Here is a 17,912-nt window from a genome sequence, read left to right as displayed (position 1 = left end):
CCGGATTGCGCGCCTAGAACCGCTAGACCACCGCGGCCGGCCGAATGTACTTTCAACATGAATGTGCTCCCTCCACATGTTACCTTGCATGTGAGGAACCATCTCAAACCGCACCTACCCTAATCGCTGGACTGGCCGTGGCGGTGCTATTAACTGGCCTCCGAAGATCACCTGACCTTTCACCTTTACATTTCTGTTTATGGGGTTGGATGAAATCAGAGGCGCACAAAGTGACGGTAAATACACGAGATGAACTGCTTCGACGCATCATGGATGTTGCTGAATTGATTAGGAACCAACCACAGGCAATTGAACAAGCAACACAACCTGTTACCGCTAGAGCGCGAAAGTGCATTGACGTTCATGGTGGTATATTCGAAACTGTTTTGTGAACTATACCACATCTGCACGGTAAATGTTAAAGCCGTTTGTAAAAGACGTAGTAAAGTCTTTTTCAACCGTGTACATGTAACAAGCATGTTGTAATGCATTATGTGCTAAATGCAAAGTAAATAAACATTATGTAAAAATGTGTAACATAACTGTACTTCTCTGTAACATTGTTTTCAAGAAAATCACGTTACGGTCCAGTTTGCAGAATTGAAGTTCCTTTCAATACCCGTACCTCCCTAACGAAGCTTTTGGGGACCTACGTTCATACAACGCTTTTTTGTTCAGTATTAATTATACTATAACTGTATAAAATATTGACCTTTCCTCCCCGAACACACTGTATACAGGTGGCGGGAGCATCGCATACACAAGGTATAATGGGCAGTGCATTCCCGGAGCTGTCGTATGTACTCAGGTGATTCAGTGAAAAGGTTTCCCACGTGATTATGGCCGTACAACAGGAATTCAGAGACTGAACGCGGAATTGTAGTTGTTGCTAGACGCACGTGACATTCTATTCGCAAAATTGTTAGAGAATTCAATTTTCCGAGATCCACAGTGTCAAGAGAGTGCTGAGAATACCAAATTTCAGGCATTTCCTCACACCACGGGCAACGCATCGGTCGACGGTCTTCATTTAACGACCGAAAGCAGTGGCGTTTACGTAGAGTTGTCAGTGCTAACAGACAAGCAACAGAGTGAAAACCGCAGAAATCAATGTGGGACGTAACACTAACGTATTCGTTAGGGCAGCGCGGCGAAATTTGGCGTTAACGGTTTGGGGCACCAGACGCGTGTAAATTTGCTATCTGCACGAAATCGCCCGCAGCGCCTCTCCTGGAGTCGTGACCATATCGGTTGCACCCTAGACGACTGGTGAACCGTGGCCTGGTCATATGAGACCCGACTTCCATTGGTAAAGGCAGATGGTAGGGTTCGAGTGTGACACAGACCTCACGAAGTCATGGATCCAACTTGCCAACAAGGCGATGAGCAAGCTTGTTGTGATTCCATAATGGTGTGGGCTATGTTTACATGGAATGGAGGGGGTCATCTGGTCCAAATGAACCTATCACTGACCTCAAGTAGATTTGCAGCCGTTCGGGAACTTCATGTTCCCAAACAAGTCACTGAAAAACAATTGTTCGCTAAGCCATGGACCCAAGTTGTCAATAAAGCACTGTACAAGCTCCATAATGGTGTGGGCAGTGTTTACATGGAATGGACTGGAACCTCTGGCCGAGCTAAACCGATCACTGACTGGAAATGGTTATGTTCGACTACTTTTAGAACATCTGCGGCCGCTCATGGACATGGTGTTCCCAAACAACGAAGAAATTTTTATGGATAACAATGAATCATGTCGCCTGGCGGCAGTTTTTCGCGGATCGTTGGAACAACATTATGGACAACTCGAGCGAATGATTTGAACGAGCCGGCCGGTGTGGCCGAGCGGTTCTAGGCGCTACAGTCTGCAACCGCGCCACCTCTACGGTCGCAGGTTCGAATCCTGCCTTAGGTTAGTTAGGTTTAAGTAATTCTAAGTTCTAGGGGACTGATGACCTCAGATGTTAAGTCCCACAGTGCTCAGAGCCATTTGATTTGACCGTCAAGATCGCCCGACATGAATCAAATTGAACATTTATGGGTAAAACGGAAACGTCAACTAGTGCACAACATTCTGCACCAGAACTTTTACGGATGGCTACAGTGGCAGCATTGCTCAACATTTCTGCAGGGGACTTCCAAAAGTTGTTGAGTCCATGCAACATCGAGGTGCTACACGAAGGCCCGGTTGATGAATTCTGTGGTGATTCCCAAAGTTTCGTCTCCGACTGCGGGAGACATCTTCAAAGGGGTCCGTAGCTCGATGGAAGGTCCAACACACACACTGGCTCGCTACTGACTGCCGCTAAATTTCGTGTCCGCGCGCCCCCGCGCCGCGGCGTGACGTCACGTGTTTTGAAAACTTCAGTGCAATTGGCCGCTGTCCGTCGCCGTCGATCGCCGTTGCCATCATCCAGTAGTGGACGAGTGGTACATATCTTCTTTAACATCGGCATCCATATACAGTTTAATTTCACGCCCTCCTCCTTTCGGTTGCAATTATTTGGGTGTTTAGCGATTTCGATTGCCTCCCTGTAGAGCCTATCGTAATGACCGCTCGTGGCCGCTAGTACTTGCGTCTCCTCGAAACGAATATTGTGGTTCCCTGGCTGGAAAGCATGCTCCGCAACAGCTGATCGTTCCGTTTCTCCTCTTCTACAATTTCCCTTGTGCTCTTCCAAACGTTTAGAAACAGTTCTTTTAGTGGTACCCACATAAACATCACCACAGCTGCATGGGATCCTATACACTCCAGATTTTTCCAATGGTTTGCGAGCGTCCTTGGCAGGCCTAAGGTATTCCTGTATCTTCCTGGTGGGCTGTAAATTACGGTACTATTCCGCTTCGTCAAGATCCTCCCTATTCTTTCCGTTACATTTTTAACAAACGGCAGGAAAACCTTAGATTTTGCAGTAGCCTGTACGTCAGTATGATTTCTGCGTGGCTGCCTCAACGGCCGTTTTATTTCGGCCACTGGCGCTAACGCTGGAGGTGCTATCCATACAGGCCACAGCCACGCATACACCAGCCGCAGCATTTAAGCGCACAATGCCTGCCGCCCGGACAATCAGTTAACACGAGCATGCTCAGAGCCTTCATTGCGAGCACACCGTACGCGTCGACTGGCAACAACAAACACTGAATTAATGGCCACTGTTCTCTTTCTCTCCCAGAAAAAGCAACTGTGAGATAAAGCATATACACAAATGGCCATTAAAACTGCTACACCACGAAGATGACGTGCTACAGACGCGAAATTTAACCGACAGGAAGAAGATGCAGTGATATGCAAATGATTAGCTTTTTAGAGCAATCACACAAGGTTGGCGAGGGTGGCGACACCTACAACGTGCCGACATGAGGAAAGTTTCCAACTGATTTCGCATACACAAACGGCAGTTGACCGGCGTGGCGTGGTGAAACGTTGATGTGATGCCTCGTGTAAGGAGGAGAAATGCGTACCATCACGTTTCCGACTTTGATAAAGGTAGGATTGTAGCCTATCGCGATTGCGGTTTATCGTATCGCGACATTGCTGCTGGAGTTGGTCGAGATCCAATGACTGTTAGCAGAATATGGAATCTGTGGCTTCAGGAGGGTAATATGGAACGCCGTGCTGGATCCCAATGGCCTCTTATCACTAGCAGTCGAGACGACAGGCATCTTATCCGCATGGCTGTAACGGATCGTGCAGCCACGTCTCGATCCCTGAGTCAACAGATGGGGACGTTTGCAAAACAACAACCATCTGCACGAACAGTTCGACGACATTTGCAGCAGCATGGACTATCAGCTCTGAGACCATGGCTGCGGTGACTCTTGACGCTGCATCACGGACAGGAGCGCCTGCGATGGTGTACTCAACGACGAACCTGGGTGCACTACGTCAAAACGTCATTTTTTCGGATGAATCCAGGTTCTGTTTACAGCATCATGATGGTCGCATCCGTGTTTGGCGACATCGCGGTGAACGCACATTGGAAGCGTGTATTCGTCATCGCCATTCTGGCGTGTCACCTGGCGTGATGGTATGGGGTGCCATTGGTTACACGTCTCAGTCACCTCTTGTTCGCATTGACGGCACTTTGAACAGTGGACGTTACATTTCAGATGTGTTACGGCCAGTGGCTCTACCATTCATTCGATCCCTGCGAAACCCTACATTTCAGCAGGATAATGCACAACCGTATCTTGCAGGTCCTGTACCAGCACATTCTACAGATCTCTCACCAATTGAAAATGTCTGGTCAATGGTGGCCGAGCAACTGGCTCGTCACAATACGTCAGTCACTACTCTTGATGAACTGTGGTATCGTGTTGAAGCTGCATGGGCAGGTGTACTTGTACACGCCATCCAAGCTCTGTTTGACTCAATGCCCAGGCGTATCAAGGCCGTTATTACGGGCAGGGGTGGTTGTTCTGGGTACTGATTTCTCAGGCTCTATGGACGCAAATTGCGTGTAAATGTAATCACTTGCCAGTTCTAGTATAATATATTTGTCCAATGAATACCCGTTTATCATCTGCATTGTTTTTTGGTGTAGCAATTTTAATGGCCAGTAGTGTATATACACCAACTGCGATGGGTGATGTATCTTAACTGCGTTTTGTAATCAGTAACCAAAATCAACTTGCCATACCCCGAAAGCGGAATATTCAAGGGAAATGAAACAACTGTAATGGATTTTATTTAAATGTCACTCTGTATCACTAGCTACAAAATTATGTCCAATAAATGTAATTAGCAATAATTAGCTTCCAAACGTGTAGCTTAACTAATTGCATAAATGGCGCAACGTGGGGCTAAATTAATTCCGCTATTATGGCTGTATTAGCGTCAGAAGCAAGTCCATTATTTCAGAGCGAGTGGTTGCTAACATAATTCTATCGGTGTGAAAATTCGGAGGTAATCTGCTGAAACGATGATGACAATGGCTATTTATTTTTAATTCCAGGAGGGAGTGATACTGGAGAGCACTTTACGGCTACAGTTGAGCGTCAGTTGGTCATCGCTTACTCTCACGACCAGAGTCATAGCCGTCAGCTGCGTGGTCCAGTCCTGCCCGCCCACGACCACGCAGGCATCGGGCTCCGGCCGCCGATGCAGCCGTCTCTGAGCTGCACCGTGGAGGCCGCGAGACGACCGACGCTGCACGCCGCGCAGCCGCGTCCCCTGCTGGCGAAATACACTCTTGTATCCCAGGGAAAGACAGCCGACCGCCCCTCTCAAAGACGTTCATATTTTTCAACCAACAAAGTGACCTAGAGACGGTACTCGTTTGAGTAAGATTATTATTGTGGCTAAAATACACTCCTGGAAATTGAAATAAGAACACCGTGAATTCATTGTCCCAGGAAGGGGAAACTTTATTGACACATTCCTGGGGTCAGATACATCACATAATCACATTGACAGAACCACAGGCACACAGACACAGGCAACAGAGCATGCACAATGTCGGCACTAGTACAGTGTATATCCACCTTTCGCAGCAATGCAGGCTGCTATTCTCCCATGGAGACGATCGTAGAGATGCTGGATGTAGTCCTGTGGAACGGCTTGCCATACCATTTCCACCTGGCGCCTCAGTTGGACCAGCGTTCGTGCTGGACGTGCAGACCGCGTGAGACGACGCTTCATCCAGTCCCAAACATGCTCAATGGGGGACAGATCCGGAGGTCTTGCTGGCCAGGGTAGTTGACTTACACCTTCTAGAGCACGTTGGGTGGCACGGGATACATGCGGACGTGCATTGTCCTGTTGGAACAGCAAGTTCCCTTGCCGGTCTAGGAATGGTAGAACGATGGGTTCGATGACGCTTTGGATGTACCGTGCACTATTCAGTGTCCCCTCGACGATCACCAGTGGTTTACGGCCAGTGTAGGAGATCGCTCCCCACACCACGATGCCGGGTGTTGGCCCTGTGTGTCTCGGTCGTATGCAGTCCTGATTGTGGCGCTCACCTGCACGGCGCCAAACACGCATACGACCATCATTGGCACCAAGGCAGAAGCGACTCTCATTGCTGAAGACGACACGTCTCCATTCGTCCCTCCATTCACGCCTGTCGCGACACCACTGGAGGCGGGCTGCACGATGTTGGGGCGTGAGCGGAAGACGGCCTAACGGTGTGCGGGACCGTAGCCCAGCTTCATGGAGGCGGTTGCGAATGGTCCTCGCCGATACCCCAAGAGCAACAGTGTCCCTAATTTGCTGGGAAGTGGCGGTGCGGTCCCCTACGGCACTGCGTAGGATCCTACGGTCTTGGCGTGCATCCGTGCGACGCTGCGGTCCGGTCCCAGGTCGACGGGCACGTGCATCTTCCGCCGACCACTGGCGACAACATCTATGTTCTGTGGAGACCTCACGCCCCACGTGTTGAGCAATTCGGCGGTACGTCCACCCAGCCTCCCGCATGCCCACTATACGCCCTCGCTCAAAGTCCGTCAACTGCACATACGGTTCACGTCCACGCTGTCGCGGCATGCTACCAGTGTTAAAGACTGCGATGGAGCTCCGTATGCCACGGCAAACTGGCTGACACTGACGGCGGCGGTGCACAAATGCTGCGCAGCTAGCGCCATTCGACGGCCAACACCGCGGTTCCTGGTGTGTCCGCTGTGCCGTGCGTGTGATCATTGCTTGTACAGCCCTCTCGCAGTGTCCGGAGCAAGTATGGTGGGTCTGACACCGGTGTCAATGTGTTCTTTTTTCAATTTCCAGGAGTGTATTTAGTCATTTTGAGCCAGACATTTCGGAGTGAAGTAAGCTTGTAAAGGGTAACCACCACCATTTTCAGGTGTAGTCCTAAATGGAAAAGTCAGTTGCAAAACAAAGCAATGATTACGCAAATTGCATTTTTTTTAAAAGAGTGATGCTATTTTAACAACTTTTATTTATTGACGACCACATAATAAAATACAAGTTTCAAAATACAAACTCTGAATGTTTCTTTGCTACTTTTTTATATTACAGTTGGTTTTTGACACAGCCATAAAACGATCTACATTACAATGCAACAGGCATCACTAGAAGGAAATGGGTGTTGACAGAATGGTGTGGCCTGAAGTTTAGCGCAACGCCGTTAGATATCACTCATGTACTGATCGTGTTCAAAATCTCAGTCCAACATGAAGTTGACCGCTTAACAGAGTACTTGAAACGTCTTCTTAGTTACGATATTAACAACAACCAACTGCATAAGGAATGAATAAAATGAAAATTTTTGCCAGACCGTGACTGAAACAAAGATTTCCCGTTTTACCGCTTTGGCCATCCGTATACAAATCACGGCCAGACCCAAACTTCCATATGTAGACGTTCATGTGTCATAATCTGTATTCGTACGGAGCATTTAATTCCCGTACAGGTGAGGAGACTTAATTAAAAGTGTTGTTATGAAGAACAATGGGCATGTCGGAAAGAACACTGCATCGTTATTCTTAACACACACACACACACACACTGCAATATCCTGTTTAACAGAAGAGTTTATGCCTATTTCAGATGCACAAGTGTGGATCAGTGACGGAGATCCAGCGCGCTTTTCGTCACTACTATTCCGCCTGGGCGAATAGGATCGTCGAAGGCATAGCCAGTCTGAAGTTGCATGAGAAAAAGCAACAGCCTGAGTCGACCTTTTATTTCTTATGAAAGAGAGAAGAACATTCAATAAGCTTTTAGGCAGTGCCACGAAAGCCCACTCATCGCGCAAGTAGAAATCTTGCATTTCCCAATACGCCAGGTCGGCGAGTGTTTGGTTGGTTGTTTGGGGAAGGAGACCAGACAGCGAGGTCATCCATCGGTCTCATCGGATGAGGGAAGGACGGGGAAGGAAGTCGGCCGTGCTCTTTCAAAGCAACCATCCCGGCATTTGCCTGGAGCGATTTAGGGAAATCAGGGAAAACCTAAATCAGGATGGCTGAAAGCGGGATTGAACCATCGTCCTCCCGAATGCGAGTCCAGTGTCTAACCACTACGCCACCTCGCTCGGTATGAGAGTGTTTAGTCCGCGTTTTGGTTACAAACAGTTTTTTTTTTCATCAGTCTACTGACTGGTTTGATGCGGCCCGCCACGAATTCCTTTCCTGTGCTAACCTCTTCATCTCAGAGTAGCACTTGCAACTTACGTTCTCAATTATTTGCTTGACGTATTCCAATCTCTGTCTTCCTCTACAGTTTTTGCCCTCTACAGCTCCCTCTAGTACCATGGAAGTCATTCCCTCATGTCTTAGCAGATGTCCTGTCCCTTCTCCTTATCAGTGTTTTCCACATACTCCTTTCCTCTCCGATTCTGCGTAGAACCTCCTCATTCTTTACCTCATCAGTCCAGCTAATTTTCAACATTCGTCTATAGCACCACATCTCAAATGCTTCGATTCTCTTCTGTTCCGGTTTTCCCACAGTCCATGTTTCACTACCATACAATGCTGTACTACAGACGTACATCCTCAGATATTTCTTCCTCAAATTAAGGCCGGTATTTGATATTAATAGACTTCTGTTGGCCAGAAATGCCTTTTTTGCCATAGCGAGTCTGCTTTAGATGTCCTCCTTGCTCCGTCCGTCATTGGTTATTTTACTGCCTAGGTAGCAGAATTCCTTAACTTCACTGACTTCGTGACCATCAATCCTGATAAGTTTCTCGCTGTTCTCATTTCTACTGCTTCTCATTACCTTCGTCTTTCTCCGATTTACTCTCAAACCATACTGTGTACTCATTAGACTGTTCATTCCGTTCAGCAGATCATTTAATTCTTCTTCACTTTCACTCAGGATAGCAATGTCATCAGCGAATCGTATCATTGATATCCTTTCACCTTGTATTTTAATTCCACTCCTGAACCTTTCTTTTATTTCCATCATTGCTTCCTCGATGTACAGATTGAAGAGTAGGGGCGAAAGGCTACAGCCTTGTCTCACACCCTTCTTAATACGAGCATTTCGTTCTTGATCGTCCACTCTTATTATTCCCACTTGGTTGTTGTACGTATTGTATATGACCCCTCTCTCTCTATAGCTTACCCCTACTTTTTTCAGAATCTCGAACAGCTTGCACCATTTTATATTGTTGAACGCTTTTTCCAGGTCGACAAATACTATGAAAGTGTCTTGATTTTTCTTTAGCCTTGCTTCCATTATTAGCCGTAACGTCAGAATTGCCTCTCTCGTCCCCTTACTTTTCCTAAAGCCAAACTGATCGTCACCTAGCGCATTCTCTATTTTCTTTTCCATTCTTCTGTATATTATTTTTGTAAGCAGCTTTGATGCATGAGCTGTTAAGCTGATTGTGCGATAATTCTCGCACTTGTCAGCTCTTGCCGTCTTCGGAATTGTGTGGATGATGCTTTTCCGAAAGTCAGATGGTATATCGCCAGACTCATATATTCTACACACCAACGTGAATAGTCGTTTTGTTGCCACTTCCCCCAATGATTTTAGAAATTCTGATGGAATGTTACCTATCCCTTCTGCCTTATTTGACCGTAAGTCCTCCAAAGCTCTTTTAAATTCCGATTCTAATACTGGATCCCCTATCTCTTCTAAATCGACTCCTGTTTCTTCTATCACATCAGACAAATCTTCACCCTCATAGAGGCTTTCAATGTATTCTTTCCACCTATCTGCTCTCTCCTCTGCATTTAACAGTGGAATTCCCGTTGCACTCTTAATGTTACCACCGTTGCTTTTAATGTCACCAAAGGTTGTTTTGACTTTTCTGTATGCTGAGTCTGTCCTTCCGACAATCATATCTTTTTCGATGTCTTCACATTTTTCCCGCAGCCATTTCGTCTTAGCTTCCCTGTACTTCCTATTTATTTCATTCCTCAGCGATTTGTATTTCTGTATTCCTGATTTTCCCGGAACATGTTTGTACTTCCTTCTTTCATCAATCAACTGAAGCATTTCTTCTGTTACCCATGGTTTCTTCGCAGCTACCTTCTTTGTACCTATGTTTTCCTTCCCAACTTCTGTGATGGCCCTTTTTAGAGATGTCCATTCCTCTTCAACTGTACTGCCTACTGCGCTATTCCTTATTGCTGTATCTATAGCGTTAGAAAACTTCAAACGTATCTCGTCATTCCTTAGTACTTCTGTATCCCACTTCTTTGCGTATTGATTCTTCCCGACTAATGTCGAACTTTAGCCTACTCTTCATCACTACTATATTGTGATCTGAGTCTATATCTGCTCCTGGGTACGCCTTACAATCCAGTATCTGATTTCGGAATCTCTGTCTGACCATGATGTAATCTAATTGAAATCTTCCCGTACCTCCCGGCCTTTTCCAAGTATACCACCTCCTCTTGTGATTCTTGAACAGGGTATTCGCTATTACTAGCTGAAACTTGTTACAGAACTCTATTAGTCTTTCTCCTCTTTCATTCCTTGTCCCAAGCCCATATTTTCCTGTAATCCTATTTTTCTACTCCTTCCCCTACAACTGCATTCCAGTCGCCCATGACTATTAGATTTCCGTCCCCCTTTACATACTGCATTACCCTTTCAATATCCTCATACACTTCATCTGTTCATCTTCAGCTTGCGACGTCGGCATGTATACCTGAACTATCGTTGTCGGTGTTGGTCTGCTGTCGATTCTCATTAGAACAACCCGGTCACTGAACTGTTCACAGTAACACACTTTCTGCCTTACCTATTCATAACGAATCCTACACCTGTTATACCATTTTCTGCTGCTGTTGATGTTACCAGATACTTATCTGACCAGAAATCCTTGTCTTCCTTCCACTTCACTTCACTGACCCCTACTATATCTAGATTGAGCCTTTGCAATTCCCTATTCAGATTTTCTAGTTTCCCTACCACGTTCAAGCTTCTGACATTCCACGCCCCGACTCGTAGAACGTTATCCTTTCGTTGCTTATTCAATCTTTTTCTCATGGTAACCTCCCCCTTGGCAGTCCAGTTCCGGAGATCCGAAAGGGGGACTATTCCGGAAGCTTTTGCCAATGGAGAGATCATCATGACACTTCTTCAATTACAGGCCACACGTACTGTGGATATACGTTACGTGTCTTTAATGCAAAACCGTGCATACTAATATTAACGCAAGCTCTTCACGTTGACGATAAAAAGAAACAAGCTGAAATCAACAACGCCCTCTTGAGAGAAAATAGAATACGACAGACTTCTCTGGGCTGAAATTCCGTGACTATTCCGTGATTTCCAGACAAAGTTTTAGCGATTTTCCACTGACAAATTTTAAGATCTGAGGGGCAAAGGAACTGGCAAGCTGACAAAAAATTTAAGAACTTCTGTATTTCTGAACGTGCTTTTAACTCTAATTTCGATTGAACAGCAACTTATTGTCCCCTTTGCAATTTATGATCTGATAAGTAAATTAATAGGTAAGTTGTGTGCCAGCGACATTGCGTGGCGTCTTCATAAACAATTTCATCCGTTAAGCCAAACACGAGATTTTACAGTGTGTTTTCGCTGAATTTCCCTGACATTGCCCTCATTTCACTAACGCATTTCAAATTCTTGCGCCAACTCTGCTTTTACACAGCTATTAATTTCCCGTGACTGAGTGATATTTCTAGTTAGCGCTTAATTGAACTGGCGCTAAGTACCCAGATGGCAACTCCAAGAGGCAATCATTGAGAATGAAATAAATTCGTTTGAAGTCGACGTGTCTGCAGCCGTTACTTATGGTAATTATGCATGGCCGGCTCTTTGAGGTCAACACAGTGACTGGGACGAACTATCCTTAAATGTGGCAGACTACGGTTTTACACACACAAAAAAAAAAAAAAAAAAAAAAAAAAAAAAAAAAAAAAAAAAAAAAAAAACAACCGCATGTAACGTATTCTTGTTATGATGTGTGAAGTAATGTGTTTTCGTCTTCTCTATTGTGGATGATGATGATGATTCAACCAGAAGTCTGTCCTGTGTAAGCCTCCTCATTGCTGCATAACGTCTGGAACCAAACTGACGATTTCTTGATGCCTCACGATGTGCAGACAACTACTTTTATTAAATCTCTTTTCTCCTTAATCCGATTCTGTTCCGATAACGTCTTTTATTAAAATTCCGTCACAAATTTCTCTTCTTTATCCCATTCAGTACTTCTTATTCGTTATTCTATCTACCTATCTGATCTTCACCACTGTTTTGTAACAGTACAGTTCAACAGTTTCTGTTCTCTTATTGTCTGAACCGCTTATCGTCCGCGTTTCACTATATAAATAGCTTCAGAAAAGACCTACAAACACTTCCTATTTATGAATGCAGAAGTTGATATACAGTCTTCGGAGAAAATCCGAAATCACTCGCTGTAAAACAGATTTTATTCTGCGTCTATCTTGTTTTAATTTTTTGAAGTGTGATTTCGCTTTCCCATGAACTATCCTCGGACCCGTGGATACGAATAAAACAACTAACCAACATACACTCTACATGCAGACTTTCGCTATTTTTGTATGGTTTCAGGATGAGTCACAACTGTCATTATCTGACCATAAATGGAGCGGTGATTCACCATTACACCAATTGGACCGAACTGCAGCATAAAGCGTGGGTTGGCGAAGACTAGTATGCATTAAAAAATTGTCGTTGGCAGCAAATGGCAAAGCTGTCACTAGCTCTTACTACAAACATCACTGCACCGTTTGCGCAAACGTTGTTGAAACGTAATGCATTTTCAGAATATTCCACCGAGCTGTCATCATTGAGGACTAGTTCCCTGCCCGGCTTGGCACTGATAGCACGAAATATCTGCAGCCAGTCAACTTTTCCTGCCTTTCCCTTCACAGCCCTTAAACATGAAGTCGTTACCAAAACTTTTATTCTTAGCAGCTTAATATCTGATACGTTCTGCTTCTCAGGTCGTTTAGCAAGTCGGCGATAGCTTGCGTCGTCCTACCGGTAGTGATAGCTCGCGCAGGCCTGACGCTGCAGTCTGATGGCCTTATGTCATGTCTTACGACCACATCCAGTCTACCCATTAGTGAAAACCGTATCAAAATCCCTACAGTAGTTCCTGAGATAGACAAAAAAGCGACGGGGCCTTCAATTATATAAGATGGAAATTATTTAAACCGACAAACTGTGGGAGGCTGTACGGGACAACGAACTAGAGCAACTGCGCAGAACATAGGGATGAATCAAGAAACGTCCTTCTTGAGCAATTGTTAATTAATTTTATTTACAGCATGTACAGAACCTGGAACCAGATGATTATCCACTCAAGAGCACAGTTTCCGCAGTGGTAGCTGGAACAGTGTCAGATGCATCCTACACTTCCGTCCTCTGAGCTGTTTACAACCTCCTTCACGCCCAAACGTTGCTTCATATGTAATCAACCACAACTCGCATGTTTTGAGTGAGGTTAATCCACGTGTCACATTTACTCGCGCTCATCAATTACGATTTTATGTAAATGTGTGGGCAGATGATGTTGGTGACTATGTAACTGGGCCATATCTCCTAACTATGCCACTAAATGACAAACATCACTACAATTTCCTAGCGAGATCATTGCCAGAGTTGCTGGATGACGTGCCACTCGCTGCAAGCCAGCGCGTGTGGTTCCAGTACGATGGGGCGCGGCACAAATTTAGTCGTCCTGGGCGTCGATTCTTGAACTGTCAGTTTCCAGAAAAGTGGATTGGCAATGATGGTTCTGTACCACGGTCTACTCGATTCCCTGATTTGACCCATCTGGACTCTGTGAAACGAGAGACGTGCAACATTGTTTACATAACCCATGTTGAATCATAGTATCTGGCTGGTCGGATAGCAGCAGCAGCAGCAGCAGCAGCAGCAGCAGCAGGAGGAGGAGGAGGAGGAATTAAGGACACTGCTGCCATCTTCGATCGTGTTACAATATTACCCATGGTGTATCCTCTGTTTAAAAGTCAATGGGGCATTTCTGAACCTCTTCTTTAAATGGTTCAAATGGCTCTGAGTACTATGGGACTTAACATCTGAGGTCATCAGTCCCCTAGAACTTAGAACTACTTAAACCTAACTAACCTAAGGACATAACACATATCCATGCCCGAGGCAGGATTAGAACCTGCGACCGTAGCGGTCTCGCGATTCCAGACTGTAGCGCCTAGAACCGCTCTGCCACCCCGGCCGGCCCTCTTCTTTAACTGAAGTAATTGTGTTAATATTGTTGTCTCTCTGTAACAAAGAATTAAAACATTTGTGGTGCTTTTTGCCCTCGAAAACACATTAAAAAAGTAGTTTCATTGTCCCATGCAACCTTCCAGAGTTGCAAAGTTTAATTACTATTCATCCTGAGAAAACTCCCTCTACCGGTTTAGAAACCCTCACAGGAATATGACATTAAAAAAAAATATTTGTTTCTGTGTGTCCCGTGGAAACCCCCAGATTTTCTTTATTTAAATAATTATCACCCTGTATACACTGTCCGTCCAGAAAGTTCCGAGACATTTTATTCCTTGCGTCTTGCGTATAAGCGACATCTGCGCAATAACTGAGATGGCAGCTAGAACTAACAACTGTAAACAACAGATATGCATTCGACAAGTCAGTTGTGAGCAGAAGGGATGGAGTCCTGGACGTGCGACCGTAGTGTATCAATACCGTAGTGTCACAATTCGCACTGGAGCAACATCTCTAATTCAAGCGCTCGAGGCATACTCCAGAATGTTTTGAATAAAGAAGAGAGTGAGAGACCTTTACCTCGCACAACCCGAGTCTAACAAAAAGGGAGACGTGAGGACGCCTGCTGCAAACTGGAAAAAATCATCAGGGATGACGAGACTGTAGTAGCAATAAAACCTACCACAAAACGATGAAGTGCAGAAATTTACATGAAGAATCAATGCTTTCACGACATAAGCGACATTCAACCCAATGTGGCATGCGAGTTGGAAAACATCCCAAGACGGGTTTTTCTCACAGTTCACGTGGTTGCATTAACGTTCAGTGCACTGTACTCAAGTGAGGAAGACTACGTAGAACACGACGCATTAAAATCATCTTAAGGTTTCTCTGTTTTTTATCAGTCCAGTTTCGACACTTTTTGGACGCATTAGTAGGTATGGATAGAAGATATAAACAGTTACATAAAATGTATTCGCATTTGCGAAAAGTAACAACTATCAGCTGTATAAGGGAATGACGACAATGAAAATATGTGCCAGACCGGGACTCCAAACCGGATTTCTCCCTTTAAACGAAGAGCAGCCTCAACCGCTTTGGTTATCCGTGCACGACTGATAGCCAGGCCCAATGTTCCATACGTCGTCGTTCCTGCGTCAAAACCCGTACTCTTACACATATATTCTAATTCCCAAACAACAGGGGAGGAAATTTTAATTGAAGGTTCCTGCATGTGCAAAGGAACACTGCATCGTTCTTTTTAACACAGGCACTGGAATATCGTATATCACATTTGTGTACAACGTGCCAACAGTGTATCTGGTCGATGCAAATTAAGTGGCAGATAGCGTATTAAAATTTACTAAAGCAGTTCTTTGGATAAGCTTTACACTTTTTTTTTTTGGAAATTGAACTGAATTTGTATACTCTTACGCACATGGTTCATATGCAAAAACAGCAACCTAGGAACAATATACCTTGTCTGCACGTAGAAGGCTTCAGCCAAGAAACTGAAATTTACTTAAGCAGCTCTAAGAAATTCTGACAAATCCGATTTGTCGTGGCAGCTTTTAACTAGCTTTCTTTGATTTAGTTCACAAATTGCAATACCTTCTACAGCCGGCCGGAGTGGCCGAGAGGTTCTAGGCGCTACAGTCTGGAACCGCGCGACCGCTACGGTTGCAGGTTCGAATCCTGCCTCGAGCATGGATGTGTGTGATGTCCTTAGGTTAGTTAGGTTTAAGTAGTTCTAAGTTCTAGGGGACTGATAACCTCAGCAGTTTAAGTCCCATAGTGCTCAGAGCCATTTAAACCAAATCAAAAATGTGTGTGAAATCTTATGGGACGTAACTGCTGAGGTCATCAGTCCCTATGCTTACACACTACGTAACCTAAATTATCCTAAGGACAAACACACACACACACACACACACACACACACACACACACACACACACACACACACACGCCCGAGGGAGGACTAACTTCCGCCGGGACCAGCCGCTTAGTCCATGACTGCAGCGCCCTAGACCGCTCGGCTAATCCCGCGCGGCATTTGAACCACCTTCTACAAGTCTCATGTTAATTAAGGCCATACAAGAATTGTCTTTCCCGAATGTACTTTGACCAAAAAACGATTCTGAAAGCTGGAGTCGGAGATCTTCGTTAATACTGCCTTTGAGTTATTGTGGTGAAATTTCCATAGAAACTTTCATCCTCCAACACGTTTCCTAATCCTAATCGAGAAGCCAGATAAACATTTTTACCGATTTAGCTTTAAAAATGCTTACATAATGAAAAATTTGCATAAAAATTTCATTCCCTTAGGGGTTGAATTCCATAAACATTGAAACATGTATTTTTTTATTTCTAACTGAAAAGCCAAATACAAATTTTCATAGATGTAGCTTTAAAATGCTTTATAGTTCTTTAATAATGATTTCCTTAAAAAACTTTCAACCACTATTTAACCTGCCTAGGTATCGAGTTCCAAAAAATGCAGAAAAACTATGCGCCCTACAAGGGATAGCCAAGTTATAATTATTATGTCGAGGAAGCAAAATTTTTGCTTGTTTGCAAGTATATGTCTGCAGTTCAAGTTCGCAATGAAATCGCGGCCGCACAGTTCCGTAACATGCCCCTACAGAAGCCGAAACAAGGTCGCGCAGTGCTCTAGTAAATGGAGATGGGGATCACGTCTTCAGAACTACAGAAAAATACGAGGGGCGTTCAAAAGGTAATGCAACAAATTCTTTTCTTGGCCAAATTCGGTTGAAAAAACACAGAACTTGTTGTGGGACACTGCAATATTCCCGCTTCAACCCCTATAGTTCCATGAAGTTCCGACATATGACGGCGCTATATGTAGAGTTCAAAATGGCGTCTGTAACGGAGATGCGTTCCAAGCAGAGAGTTGTCACCGAGTTTCTTTTGACGGAAAACCAGCGAATCGCAGATATTCATCGGCGCTTGCAGAATGTCTACGGAGACCTTGCAGTGAACAAAAGCACGGAAAGTCGTTGACGAGGCGTCTGTCACCATCGCAAGGAAGTCACGCAAATTTGTCCGATCTCCCGCGAAGCGGCCGGCCGTACACAACTGTGATTTCTGCGATGTTGGAACGTGCGGACACATTCAGCGTGTTTGTCGCCACAAATATACAAACGAACATTTTCTTCTCTATAACAACACAAGGCATCACAAAACTTTAATGGACTGTTACTCCTCATCCAGCCCGGATCTCGCATCTTCCGGCTTCCATCTGTTCGGCCACTCCGGGGAAGCAGTACGTATATGATGGGAAGGTTAAGCCGTCGGCACACGGACATTGCTGTTGAGCGATGAGCGTACCGAAAGTGCAGAGCAATAATATCCAGCATGCCAGATGTTCTGAACGTACTGTTGAACGTTGAGCAGTAAGATGGCAGAGCGCCACCTACGTCACATGCACGCAGTATCCCTTCGGTGAAGAGTTGTGAGGCGCCATAGTGGCTTCCAGTTGAAGCCCGTACGTATATATGCCGTTTTTGACCACCAGAAAACTGGTGAGGTCTCGAAAACCCTCCGTTAATTGTATGATTCGTTTTAATTAAATGACAAGAAACATATTCGTGGTAAGAGTTATTTTAGCCTTGCGCATTCTGAGAGTCGGCCATTTGAAGTCAACAGCATGTTGAGGATCCATTAAAAACTCTTTGATCTTGGTACAATTTGTTATAAATTTCAGTTAGTAATACAGCTACAATTACCGAGCGGTTCTAGGCGCTTCGGTCTGGAACTGCACGACCGCTACGGTCGCTGGTTCGAATCC

At 45.0% G+C, this 17,912-nt stretch overlaps 1 protein-coding gene and 1 long non-coding RNA gene across 4 annotated transcripts in view; one reads left to right on the top strand and one right to left on the bottom strand.

The window, feature by feature from the left end:
- The window catches only part of LOC126100139 (uncharacterized), a 43,729-nt gene extending 38,420 nt beyond the window's left edge, over positions 1-5,309 (top strand). Inside the window, exon 3 of the long non-coding RNA XR_007522138.1 lies at positions 4,956-5,309. This is a non-coding gene — a long non-coding RNA (uncharacterized LOC126100139). The remainder of the gene's footprint in view (positions 1-4,955) is intronic.
- Positions 1-17,912, bottom strand: part of LOC126100135 (mucin-19) — a 529,587-nt gene that overhangs the window by 197,361 nt on the left and 314,314 nt on the right. The window lies entirely within an intron of this gene.

The sequence above is a fragment of the Schistocerca cancellata genome, chromosome 9, assembly GCF_023864275.1.
Source record: "Schistocerca cancellata isolate TAMUIC-IGC-003103 chromosome 9, iqSchCanc2.1, whole genome shotgun sequence".
Classification (NCBI taxonomy): domain Eukaryota; kingdom Metazoa; phylum Arthropoda; class Insecta; order Orthoptera; family Acrididae; genus Schistocerca; species Schistocerca cancellata.
This window is presented reverse-complemented; position numbering and strand designations above follow the sequence as displayed.